The sequence below is a fragment of the Uranotaenia lowii genome, chromosome 1 (genome assembly GCF_029784155.1).
Source record: "Uranotaenia lowii strain MFRU-FL chromosome 1, ASM2978415v1, whole genome shotgun sequence".
Lineage (NCBI taxonomy): Eukaryota > Metazoa > Arthropoda > Insecta > Diptera > Culicidae > Uranotaenia > Uranotaenia lowii.
The window spans coordinates 1,445,988-1,459,217 of NC_073691.1; the positions used below are offsets into that span (position 1 = coordinate 1,445,988).

The following is a 13,230-nucleotide window of genomic DNA, read 5'->3' on the forward strand; positions in this document are numbered from 1 at the left end:
AGCGTATTACATCTCTTCTTAAGGACTAATGACCTGACCTCTACTCTCACGACCTCACCTAGTATCAACCCGTATCAAGTATCAACTTCACACTTCGAGAAATGTCGCAACGCAGTGGATACGCAGGAATACCACGAGTGTATTACCCGATAGTAAAATGTCACGTGCATAAGTTTTTACGTTTACATAAGATGTTGCTTCGCCTTTGTAGCTTCAACCGTGACGGTAAGTCTGCTTCATAGGGTTTGGTTCGAGGTCGTGATGGTGTTGATGCCTACCAGTTATGTAGCACAGGTCTGTTTATTACTTTGAAAACATTAAAAAGATATACCAGGATAAACTCCTTGAGACACACGGTACCGTGGTTGAATTAAAGGGAATCTTTCGACACGGTAGGTTCCAACGAAAGGTTTGTGCCTTTCGAAAGCACCAATCACGATCCATAGACCTTTTAAGGCCTTTTTGAACCTCGCTATCTATGGTCGTTTGAGGACCTGAAGAACTTGTCGCGTTGTCCCACCAATTTCTAACTGTCAATTGACCAAAAGCAGGCAACCTCCAGTTACAACATGTGTAGGTCTGGTTTAGAGGTAAAATGAAACTTAACCTTTTTTCTGGACAATGTTCTTCATACCCAGAACTTGTTTTTCAAGACAACTGCTTTTCCATTTTAAGCATAAAAATGATACAAAAATCATCTCAGGGAAAATGTAGATTGTTATCCTAGCAACGATACTGCTTCGCAGAATCACCATTGGACTCCCAAAAACGGAGTCATGGCCTGCTTTCTTCATTTCCTTTTTTCTGTGTGAGAGTTCTAACCTAAAATAAAGCAACATTTTCCGGCTGTATTACTCACTCATGCCGGTCACCCCACCTTACTTCCTTCTGACGGTAGCAGACAGCAATTACTCGACAGAGAAAAAAAACCTACATAGGTAGATAGCCCGCCAAAATTTGCGCGACCGGGCTAAATTATGTCAATCGGTAAAAATGATGTTTTGACGGGGCGGAATAAGTTTTGAATTTTTATGAGAAAGCGACGAACGTCGATGACGACGCTCCCGGTTCGAGTCGGTAGGTGTACTTTTTTCCCTTGTTCCCGATCTCGTTCTAATTCTTTGAAGGGGGGCCATAAACGGTAACAGCTTGCAATAAATGTTACGATTTGTCTGATGGCAAGCCGAAAAAAAGGAATGGACATTTCTGCGTGCATTTACATGAGTGGTTTCTCGTTTGCGAAAGCGGCCATAGATTATCGAAGTAAGCACAATTACTTATTTCAATTTATCTAATTGTTTCGGCTCAGAAGAACGTCTCACGTCCGAACGCAAAAAAGAAGGGCGTAAAAAGTTTACTGTCAGACTTAACCAAATAAATTGCAGTCTGAATCACATTTTGACCGATGCCTCATAAATTTTCGATCGAACTCTTTAGAATTAATTCCATTCATCAATCCAAAAGCGCGGCTGGCAGTTGTTTGCAAAAATCTCTGGAAGTTCGAAAAAAAAAGGAATAATCGCCAGTGGCCAAAAAATGCAACGAATAACGCGGCTAATGACCTGTTAAGTAAAACAAAATTGAAAGAAATCCCGACTCGCAGCAACCCGGCTAAAAAGAAGCGGAGCAAACATTTTACCGCAGCATGTCGCCTGCCTACTTTGATGAGATTGTGTCGGCGGCCAAACTTCGGTGATGTTGCATACATTGGGCTCTCCTCCAATAACAAGCGGGAGTGAATAACATCGACCCGACAACGAATGCCAAAAGGATAATATACAATAATAAAACTAAATGGAAAACACCATAAACGGTGGTCCCGAAATATTGGAAACGGAGAAGAGATTCCTCCCCATCGACATCCCACCCCGAAATGGTCAAAGGAATGAATGGAATCTACTGCTCATTAAAAACTCACTTTTGAGAGTTGCAAAAAATTAAAAAATAAAACGGAAAAGAAGCACAAACAACCCAAAAACAAAAAAAAATTGAAAATGATGATGATGAGAAGCTGATGGCGTCGGTGGATCGACAACATTTCGTCTAATGTCAAACAACATGCCCCCATCAACAAGTGCAACACAGTTTTTGCCTTGCATCGCTCGACGACGAGATGTCCTCAAGCTGCTTTTAGCGATTCGCAAGGAATGGAAGTCATCTTGGTTGTCATCGAATCGAATCATTGACGATATTTTCTGTGTGTGAAAAATGCTTCGATTGACAATAAAATGCGTTATGCACGATTTGATAAACTTTAAGAAGGATGCAACTCGTTTTTTTTTGTGTTCAAGTGTTGCATTTTGCAGAGATTTGTGTTCGATAGAAAAAAAAATACTTCAACTGATGTCTTCTAAGAAGCTTTTCACGTCTTATTCGCTGTCTCAAAGATAAGGAGTGTTTATTTCGATTAGATTTACTGCGATTCGATTTTATTCGTGCGCCTACTGTGATTTGGCAATCTATGATTGAGCAATTAATCAGTAGTGCTTAGATACCGAATTTTCCTATTTTGTAAAATACAAATAAAAAAAAATCCTACAAATACAAAATACTTACAAAATTAAAGATTTAAGTTGAAAATACATTTTTATCATTCTTGTCATTTTTGTTATTTCGGTATGTCATTTATTCATTCAAAAAACCTTTTTTTTTCAATTTTATCATTTTTGTAATTTTTTTAAATTTTTGTCATTTTTGTTATCTTTGTAATTCTTAAAATTTTTGTAATTTTTGTCATTTCTGTAATTTTGTCATTTTTATCATTTTTGTCATTTTTGTAATTTTTCGTCATTTTTGTCATTTTTGACATTTTTGTCATTTTTGTCATTTTTGTCATTTTTGTCATTTTTGTCTTTTTTGTCTTTTTTGTCATTTTTGTCATTTTTTTCCATTTTTTGTCATTTTTGTAATTTTTGTCATTTTTGTCATTTTTATCATATTTGTCATTTTTATTATTTTTGTCATTTATGGTATTGGTAATATTTTTTTGTTTTTGCTATTTTTGTAATTTATAGTATTTGTAAAATTTTTTGTTTTTGTTTTTTTTTAATTTTTGGTGTTTTTGTCTTTTTTAATTTTTGTTATTTTTATTACTTTCTTAATTTTTAACCACGATAAAACTGGATAAAAAAAATCAAGAAGATTAAACCCAATCAAAGTAGCAGATTTTCCTTTCTTTATATTGTTATTTTTTAATTTTATCTTGTTTTATCTCATTTTCCTTGTTTTATTTTATTATTTTCGCTTTTGTGATGTTTTCTTTTGATTGTTTTTGTTTTACCTAGATTTGTCTGATATTGTTTTGTAATGTTTTGTCTTGTATTTTCTTATTTTTTCAAGTTTTCTTTTTTTTACTTGATTTGTCTTGCTTAAGCTTTTCCATTTTATTGTTACCTCGTTTTGCCTTTTTTGATCATGTTTAATCTTGTGTTATCTTTTACTATTTGGTTTCCCTTTGCTTTGTTTTTTTATCTGGTTTTACCTTGTTCATGTTTGTTGTCTAGGTTTGTTTTTTTTTTAATCTGTTTTCATTCTTTTTTTTATCTTTTTTGCCTCGTTTTGTCTGTACTTTTTAGTTTTTTCTTCTTCTATCTTATTTCACCTTGTTTGATCCGGTTTGATCTTGTTTTCTATTTTTTTGTTCTGTTTTCTTATTTTTTATGTGGTTCCTACCCGTTATATCTTTTTATGTTTTTTTTTTTAAATATTTTTGAACGCTTTTTAGCTTTTTTTTAAATATTTTTGGACGCTTTTAGCTTGAAGCGCTTGATTTAGCTTTTTATGTTGTTTTCGGGAATAAACATCGTTTCTTTTTGATTTGTAAGTATCCACCTTAGTGTAATTCATTATTGCTTTTTGGTGAAATTTGCTTGGAAACAAGCGTTCTAACTGTTCATAAAAACAATACATATTATCTTGTCAAAATTTCAAAATTCTAAATAAATTATTTATTCGAAGGAGGTTGTATCAACAACAATTCCAATATTTGGTTGTTTCCATTGAAACCAAGTTCACTGATGCTTTTATCCATCCTCCAATTGGATTTAAAATCGAGCAATCGGGAAAAAGAAAATGAAAAAAAAACTCGTTCAAAAGTAGGCGTTGATGGTGCAAACGCAGACGAAATTAAAGCCTTGTTTCTTTTTTGAAGGGAGCCTTCGATGAATGAATGCAAATTAAGATGCTCAAAACCGCCAACGTAGAAGCTCTGCGTAGAGAGTTCAATGTCGGAAATTTCCAAAAAATCGACGCTGGTCATCATCGGGCGATTTTTCCAGGAGGTTGTTGTTGCCTGGCAACAACAGGACGACGCCGCCGCCTCGAGGTTCTTGTTCTGCGTTTTAAGGCTTGTCTACATGTATTTTTTCTTCCTTCATTTTCTCACTTCCCAAACTTGTGAATCGAAAATCCTTTCACTCGATGCGTTTTCGAAACTGAAGTTTTTTCGGCCTTTTTTGTTTTAAATCCGAGTAACAGGTACTTAGCTGGTTGTTCTCGGCTTTCTGGTGGCTGAATGGCGGTCGATGATCGCGAAAATATTTCTTTGGACGTTCTTCCTTTTTTTTGCGTTTTTAAACTTCTTTTACGCAACAAGTGCCGCCATCGCATCACATCGCTTGCGCACACACGAAATGGACCGTGAAATTTTTGTTGGGCCCCTTCACTTTTGATTTTTGTAACCTTTTTTTCGCTAATTTATGCGACGATGACGACGACGACGACGATGAGATGGAATTCGGTTGGAGTTCTGGTGTTCTGCTGTTGGTGGTTGGTTGACATTTTGTTGTGATTTCGGCTTGATGATACCATAATTTTCATTCTCAATCAGCTCTCTCGAGAGTCGTAATTGCTCGGCTGCTGGTGAGTTCACATTCCGTAATCTGTTTTATTCGTTGTGACCCCTCTTTGACACTTGATATGGTTAAATCCGACCATAACTTTCCTACAATGTATCGAGGTATCCAGTCAGAATCTTGATTTTGTTTGTTTCCTTTTAGCAAGCAGGAAAAAAATAAGATTTTAACAACATTTCTGCTAAGCACTTCAGTGGTGCCATAGGGATCTTCTCTAAGTCCATTTGTGTTTCAATAATACGTAGAGGAGATTTTTTTATTAGATGTAAATCTAAAATAAGCCATTCTTACGTCAACGGAAACAGTTTAAATCCTAAATTATTGAAAAATCATCACAGCTATTCAAATGCAATTTCGATAATTGGAAGTTAAAGGGAGCAACTTTGAACAATACTTCAAAAAATGACTGCGAGACAAAAAAAAACATCCGGATGGGTGCTTGAGATGCCATTTCAAATTTTCATTCAAGGGTCTCTAGGGTAGATGGTTCTGCGAATCCTTCTTTCTGCCTTCGAATTTGTACAAATCCCAATTTAAATTTAATCGACACCACCCTATGTACTGGAGACCTTGGAAAAATTGCAGCAGCTCCAGAGGAAATACCACAACAGCCATAGAAGTACTTCAGCTTCGAGTGCGAGCTGCTAGTAGCTGTTGAAGCACTTTTTTCTGCTGCTCCTCAAGTAATATCCTCGGTTTGCTTGCACACTTTCTGGCTCGGGTTTTTGTGTGAATTATTCATCGACCAACGTTAGCTTTAGCTGCCAGCAAAGTGAACAATTATTACTTACCCCTACCCTTCTTTCAGGTCGGGATTCATAACGACTGGGGGTGGATGAATTTAAATCAAACAACGGAAAAAACCCCTAAAGTTTTCCACTCTTCAACTGTAGAGGAATGAAAGGGCGTCGAAAAATTTCAAAAACATAGAGTTGCGTCTAAATTCTTTACATTTTTTAGTAAATTTATTTGTACAAACTTTGCGATTTTACCCCAAATTTTTTCAGCACCTTTTATGAAAATATTTTTTAAAATACAAAAAATTTATTCGTACAATGAATATTTACAAAATTGTACGAAATTTTGTTTCTTGTTTTTTTTTTGTTGCTGAAACCATAAGCTCTTAGCTCATTGTTATCACAAAAAAAACCCGAATGTTCCGTTTGTTTTGTAATGGGAAACTTTTTTCCAACTGGCCCTCTAACTAGGAAAAAACGTAAAAAGGCAATGCCTGCTGCTACCATTGTTTCACATCCCATCCGATATTCTATTCCAATACCGGACACAGAGCCTACTGCAGTGATGTGGTTGGCTTAAAATCCTGCACGTATCTCTAATAATACTGACTGCGAAAAAGGGTTGTGAAACTCTTGAGAAGATAATAAAAAAATTCTCCGATTTTCAGTTTACAAATGAGATAGGCTCGAATAGGGAGAATAAACCAAACGCAAACCAAAGGGACTTTAGAGAATATTAATAATATGCGTCAGGGCAAATGACGTATTGTAGTAATGATGAAGTCATACAAGAAAGGGCCCATTGCAGCATACCTACTCTTTAGTCGGAGAAGAAGACAAATAATAAATTGCAACAGATCATCATCATTATTATTTTGTAATGAAACGGCTAAACGGCCACGTCGCTGTCGCCGCCGCCGGATGGGAAGGAATTTCATCAACGCCGCCGGCCGCAGTTACCATACCAGTTCGCTTCCGTTTTCGAAAACCCTTCTGTTTGATGGGTTTCATCTTCATCTAAACTAGAGGGAAAACCCCTTCCGGTCCGGAAAAGGGGAACGAACAAACATATTAGGTGGGAAGGCAAATAATTAAAAACGCATAATTAAGATAAGCTCGGTTTTGCTTGCAGCTCACGGAGCCGAGTGACATTTCTTTAAAGTTGATTAGAGAAGCAAAAACTAATCGGGGGAATGGCGTTCCTAAGGTATTTGAATTCTCGCTGGACTTGCCAAATTCTTCAAAGCGTGTTATTACAAAAATCTCTCAAATTTTTCAAAATTGTCAAAATTGCCAAAATTGTCTACCTTGTCAAAATGGTAAAAACAGTCAAAATTTTCAAAATTGTCAAAATTGTCAAAACTGTCAAAACTGTCAAAACTGTCAAAACTGTCAAAATTGTCAAAATTGTCAAAATTGTCAAAATTGTAAAAATTGTCAAAATTGTCAAAATTGTCAAAATTTTCAAAATTATCAAAATTGTCAAAATTGTCAAAATTGTCAAAATTGTCAAAATTGTCAAAATTTGTCAAAATTGTCAAAATTGTCAAAATTGTCAAAATTGTCAAAATTGTAAAAATTTTCTAAATTGTCTAAATTGTCTAAATTGTCTAAATTGTCTAAATTGTCAAAATTGTCAAAACTGTCAAAATTGTCAAAATTGTCAAAATTGTCAAAACTATCAAAATTGTCAAAATTGTCAAAATAGACTCTGTAAAAAAAGTTTTTGAAAATGTGCGTGAAATTTTATGAAGCGTAATTCGGCGTGTATTCAAATAAATAAAAATGCTACCGGTTGGTTTTCAACCTCATCACTGAGTTGTACCCTTCTCATGTATGTTAACATCATCCTGCTCAAAAGTTACTCTACTTTAGCTGTACCAACATACTTATACACTCTAATTATTGATAATGAGCTGTCAAACTCGACCACACCACACCAACCGAGGGGTACCAAACTATTTTCAACGGTTGATTGACCTCGGAAAATTTGTTTAGCATTTTTTTCCTATTTAAGGTAAACCTTACCAAGGGTCAACGTCAATTGTTGACAAATACGAAAAAGCTCCTCTCTCGTCTAACATCACAGCAACCCTTCCATTCGATTTTACCTTTACCTCACAATTTTTCTAGTCCCACGTTGACAGGCCACTTTGATGTTGTTTTGATGATGCTGATTACTTTGTTTTGTATGCCATGCATGTGTGTTTATGCCCCCTGGAATCGGCCAACTTTGATCTGTGACGACCAAAGATGTTTCATGTTTAGTCATTAGGGGAAAAGGGTTTTCCCACTGCTTCGTTTGTGAGTAGGGGAGAAAAGGGATAACTTAGGTACCTTGTAATGTGAAAATTTGAATATTTACAGTCGATTATTGACGCTTGCTTTGTTTTGATTTTTTTTCGGAAGAAAAACTAACAAGAGGATGTTGGGTTTTTGGGAAAATTAATTAGATTAGAAATAAACTTCCACAGCAAATAAATCTCAAGCTAGTTAGTTGAGGGCGTTGCTTTCTTTTGTCTCGTCTGGACGACATCGTAAACAACGGAATTGATTTTTCTAGTCTGGCGAATTTTTCATCGGAGCTTTTCACAATTCCACCACGACCAATTAGCCGTGGAGAGAGACGGAGTTTGGCAAAACTTCGGCTAGCAACTTTTCCACCTTATCAAACACAGGTGCTCGACGACGGAATCACTCCGATCAATCTTGGGTCTCAGGAAAAGTGAAAGTGACAACACCAGAATACGGAGACCGGCTAGACATAGACGTTGCTCAACTTTCGACACAAGTCGTGTTGCAGCTTTGTTGTTAAAGTGTATGTATAGTAACAACAATTTTGGCAACTACCACTTGGTGGCGCGGATATGCTCCTCTCTAGTCTAAATAGAAGCCCTACCAACAGAGAAACCTGACAAGACTACATGTCATCCTCTGGATTTCCCGCTGCTTGATACTTCCATCGTCATATCTCGCAGCATTGACAAAGTATGTCTCCCCACCTACCCCAATTTGCGACGCGTGATTCGATTAACAAGATAACCATCTTAGCAGCCGATTCTCCAGCTTCTTGAACAGTGATGCACAAGCCAGATACTAGAAAGATGCCTCCTGTTGTCTACCCGAACACATAAAAAAGTTGCCCTGACAACCATCCAAGTAAACTGACGATTTTAGTCAAACACTCCCAGTCACACAATCAGACTACTTGGATGCTTCCCGAAATAACGTAGAAACAACTTATAAGAAGAAAAAAAATCTACCAGACGAAACAAACTGGAAAAGTTCGACGGTTTTTTTCCGTCGAACCCTCGTTTCATTCTCTCTGACAACCGAAAAATCCTAACAACACACTGAACTAAACTCTCGATCTCGATTTTCAATTAAGTCTTATCACCTTTCTGGTCGTAATTGATACTGGACCGAATATACACACACAAAATTCTCATCCTCCGGTTTGAGTGGTTTTCTCCTACCCGTTTGGGGACCAATTCGGCAGACTCGTCTGGAATTATGTAGTAGAAAACCTTTTTCGCTAGCAAAACCATAAGAGGTTTCTATTATTCCTATCCATCGACTTGGCTGTGGCTGTGATTTTATTAGTGCGGTTTTACTCTATTGCTTAAAGTTGCCTACTGATCCTAAATTTTTGGGAAACTCAACTTCTGAAAGATAAAAGTAGATAGGTATAGTGTTTATCCGTTTGCTGCCCTCTGGAACAATCGGTTATCGACCTCAAGTAGTTTTCGATGATATGCAAAACACTCACCATGACCAATAAGTCATTTTGTCCTACAAAAACATGCTTATGTACCAAATTGAATGAAATTCACTTAAGAATTGTTAAATCCATATGGGACCTAATGGAAGTGCTCATAAATTACAAAAATGACAAGAATGAAAAAAGTCCAAAAATAACTAAATTTTAGAACTCTTCAAAATTGTCAAAATTTCTAAACACTTAATTATTGTCAAAATTAAAAAAAAATCGAAATTGGCAACTGTCTTTAAAATGTCATTTCTCATTGTCATTGTCTTTTCTTCCAGACGCTATCAAAATTGTCAAACTGCCAAATTTTTCATACATATCGTCATTCTTTATTTTCACAAAATAGTCATAAAATCTCCAATACAAATGTTAAATCTTCTTGACTAAGTGAATAATCCACTTTTTTTTGTTTTCTTTGCAGATGCATTTGGAAAAAAGGCAACCAGTTATTACCACTAAGGAACCAAACAACTGTCAACTCATAAGGTACTCATCACCTACTGCCAAAAACGATTCCAGACTGTCATAGGAAGTCTAAAGTCTAAAGAGAGAGAAAAGCAAATAGATTTAAAAAATCGTTCTTCTTAAATAATTTTTAAAATGTAGTTACCGAAGATAAGATCCCTAAACCCACCCAAAGGTACCGTTAATGTATTGAATTTACCATAAACATTCTCATTAGTTTTTAAGCTAGTTCGACACTGGAACTTTTACAATGTTTAACATTGAATAAAATTGAAGTTTGTTCCGTTGTTTATTTGAAAACAAAAACTTAATTTTCACTTTTTTGAGAGAAAAGCCTGAGACGTGAGACGTAAAGTCATAATATTGAAAAACATCTTAAATACTCTGAATTAAAAAAAAAGTTAAAAAAAAACTAAATTTACTCGAAGCCAATTTGAGCGACGCTTATTTAAATTTTCTTGTTCAAATTTATTCATGATTGAAAAAGAGGAAACTTCAAATCAAAGCTAGCTTTGAACTTTTGAACTTTTCCAATCAGCTTCACCTTGCACCTTGCGTTTATTTTCGCGAGTTTTTTTTTCATTTTGACTCTACATCATCTGCATTAGACGCATCAGCAAAGCAAGCCATGGACGATGCCGTTGCTCCCAGGAAACCAGCGCTTCCTTGGTTAGATTTGTTGGTTTTTTTTCTCGTTTTTCCACAATTTATAAAAATGTGATTTTGATACCTTCAATCGTCGATTTCTGTTACAGTTCAGTTGAAGTGATGAACCTCGGCGCGGTCAGTTTGTGTGGCTGTTGTTCGTTGATAAGATAATTACCGGGATTTGTTTATTAGGAACGCGAAAATTTGCATCTCAGAAAGTGCATCATTGGAAAATTTCTACAAGGTGAAATAGGATCCAAGTTCCCGCTCTTTTTTTATTGATAAGGGCTCCATTTTTTTATGTTTGGCGTGATAATTGCGCTTGGCAAGGTAACGACGCTCATCTCTAAAGATTAAAGAATTTCGGCGCCAAATTAAACGCAATAGATCATTGCACGTGAAGTGCGTCATTAGCTTTGTTTTTTCAACACAAAATGATAAGATTATAATGTTCTAGAAAGTAAGAAAGACTGGCAACTTTTCTTAATTCTAAAAACGAACCTCGAGAGTGAATCATAATATGACATACCTCAAGGAAAATTTAAAGTGACAAAATCCGGCCAGAAACCCTAATAAACCCCTAAACTGATAACAGACACATTCCAATCCACATGATCGGCAATCGACTGAATTAATTCAATTTTTACTATGTATAGTACTCACTCAAGTAGCCTATCAACTTGATAATTGTTGTGTAGTTAGGCACTTTCACGAGTAAGAGGACCAATGGAGTACGTTCTCCCTCAAACAAGTAAGTGTCCAATGGCGCCAGCGAACTGTCCTCTGCCTCTTGTGATAATTATTTCGATTCTTCCCTCTCAACCTCCTCGCAAAACTTCAACGCCTATTAGTAGATTTTTCTCCCTACTAAGGGTAAGGGTGTTTTTTGTTGCGACGAATGAGAATCGCATAAATTACTGAAAAGAACGTATACTTCCTTGTCTGTTTCGTCTTTCTCGACTCACTATAAATTAGTTTTCCCTTTCTGAGCAATTAAACAGAGCTCGGCGTTTGACAATTAGCGAAACAACTGCAGCCAATCGTTCAATAATTCATTGAAATTGATCCATTCGACAGCAAAAGGACCTCTTCAAAGAAGAAAAAAAATTCTAATTTGAACTGTAATTAAAAAGTGGCACATCCTTAAATCAGAAGAAATCAAAATTTTCTCCCAACCCTTAAAGTTAATGATTCAACACAAAACAACGCCCCCAGACCACCGCCAACTTCGATAATGATGAGCCGCGACAGTCCATCTCCCTTGGAAGAAACCAATTCTAATTCGCGAAACCACAAATAATACTAGGTACCTCTAGGAAAGACCAAGCTAATGCTGCTAGACCATACCAGCTGCAACAGGAAACGTTGTAGCCAGCGTTACCACATATACAGATTTTTCTGTAAGTATACAGATTTTTTGGAAATTTTGTAATACAGAATCTGTATATACAGATTACAGAAAATTGGAAATTTATACAGATTTCATACAGATTTTCAGAAAATTAGAGATTTTCCAAGATATTTTGATTATACTTCGAGTCAATCAATAATAATCGACTTTGATGATTCAATCATCCATCAATTATCACGCTTGCAAATAAGAAAAAAACTTCCTGATTAGAGATCGGAACCGTTACAATGCAAAACAACATACAAAGGGTTGAAGAAAGTTTTAAAACCTGTGTTTAACAATCATATACCAAAATTTGTCATTGCATTAAAGGAAATGTAACTTTTAATGGTAAAGACTATTGACATAATGCTCAAATCCCAAATGATTGTTAAACCCCAGAAGCACACATATCGTTATATTTAACGGAATATATCGACCTAAAACTTTGCGTGACCTTACTTTTCACACATGGCGGACATGTATTTTGTCCGTTACAATTAATTGGACAAAGTTAGGACGATGACATAGTGAGTGCGATGCGATGCGAACCGGCGAATGCGATTCAATGCGGCGAACCACATTTGAAGAAAATGTGCGAATCGCTTAAACCTGACATACTCAACGCGGCGAAGCAGATGTCAATTTGGCCGCGTTCGCTAATTCGCATCGTATCGCTCTCACTATGTCATCGGCCTTAAACCAAAAACGGTTCGCGTTTACAAAATATCAGGTTTAACACTGGTTTGACATGTCGCACAAATAGTAGCCCGCAGAAATGAGCAGCGTAGTTCAAATGAGTGCGCTACGCATTATAAAAAGGTCACCGTAGTTCAGCGTAAGTATCCGGAATAAAAAATTTTCATACAGATTTCAATACAGATTTTTGAGATTTCATACAGATTAAAAAGGTTTTTTGGCTCGAAAATACAGATTTAAATGTGGCAACGCTGGTTGTAGCATCAACAGCGAGTTGACAGTTGTTGCGGCGTCTCGTCGTTGTCAGACTCGCTGTGTAATGCAAACACTCCATAGGTATCATTGGTACGCGTGCAAAACACTAAAGTTGACGGATTCACCGAACCGGCAAATTGGCATATGGCGAGGACTGTGTTGATGAGTTAGGGTTTTTTTTACCAGTTTTTCCGTGTTTGTTTACCTAAATGGACGGACAACACCGCCAAAAACTGAAATCGAAGGGACGAACAAAGATTTGTATTCACAAACACGGGAATACAAGTCTTACAGACTTGATTTGATATGTTAGAAATTTTGCTCTTCAAATTAATCCAAATTGAAATCTTCTAAAAACTAAGTGATGCTTTTTTCTAGTGTTAAAATTCCAAGATTAAGTTATTTTGTTAGTTT

At 36.1% G+C, this 13,230-nt stretch overlaps 1 protein-coding gene across 1 annotated transcript in view; it reads left to right on the plus strand.

The window, feature by feature from the left end:
* Positions 1 to 13,230, plus strand: part of LOC129740321 (myc protein) — a 231,306-nt gene that overhangs the window by 179,013 nt on the left and 39,063 nt on the right. The window contains exon 3 of the mRNA XM_055731965.1: positions 9,781 to 9,845. The gene's annotated coding sequence lies outside the window, so the exon portion shown is untranslated. The remainder of the gene's footprint in view (positions 1 to 9,780; positions 9,846 to 13,230) is intronic.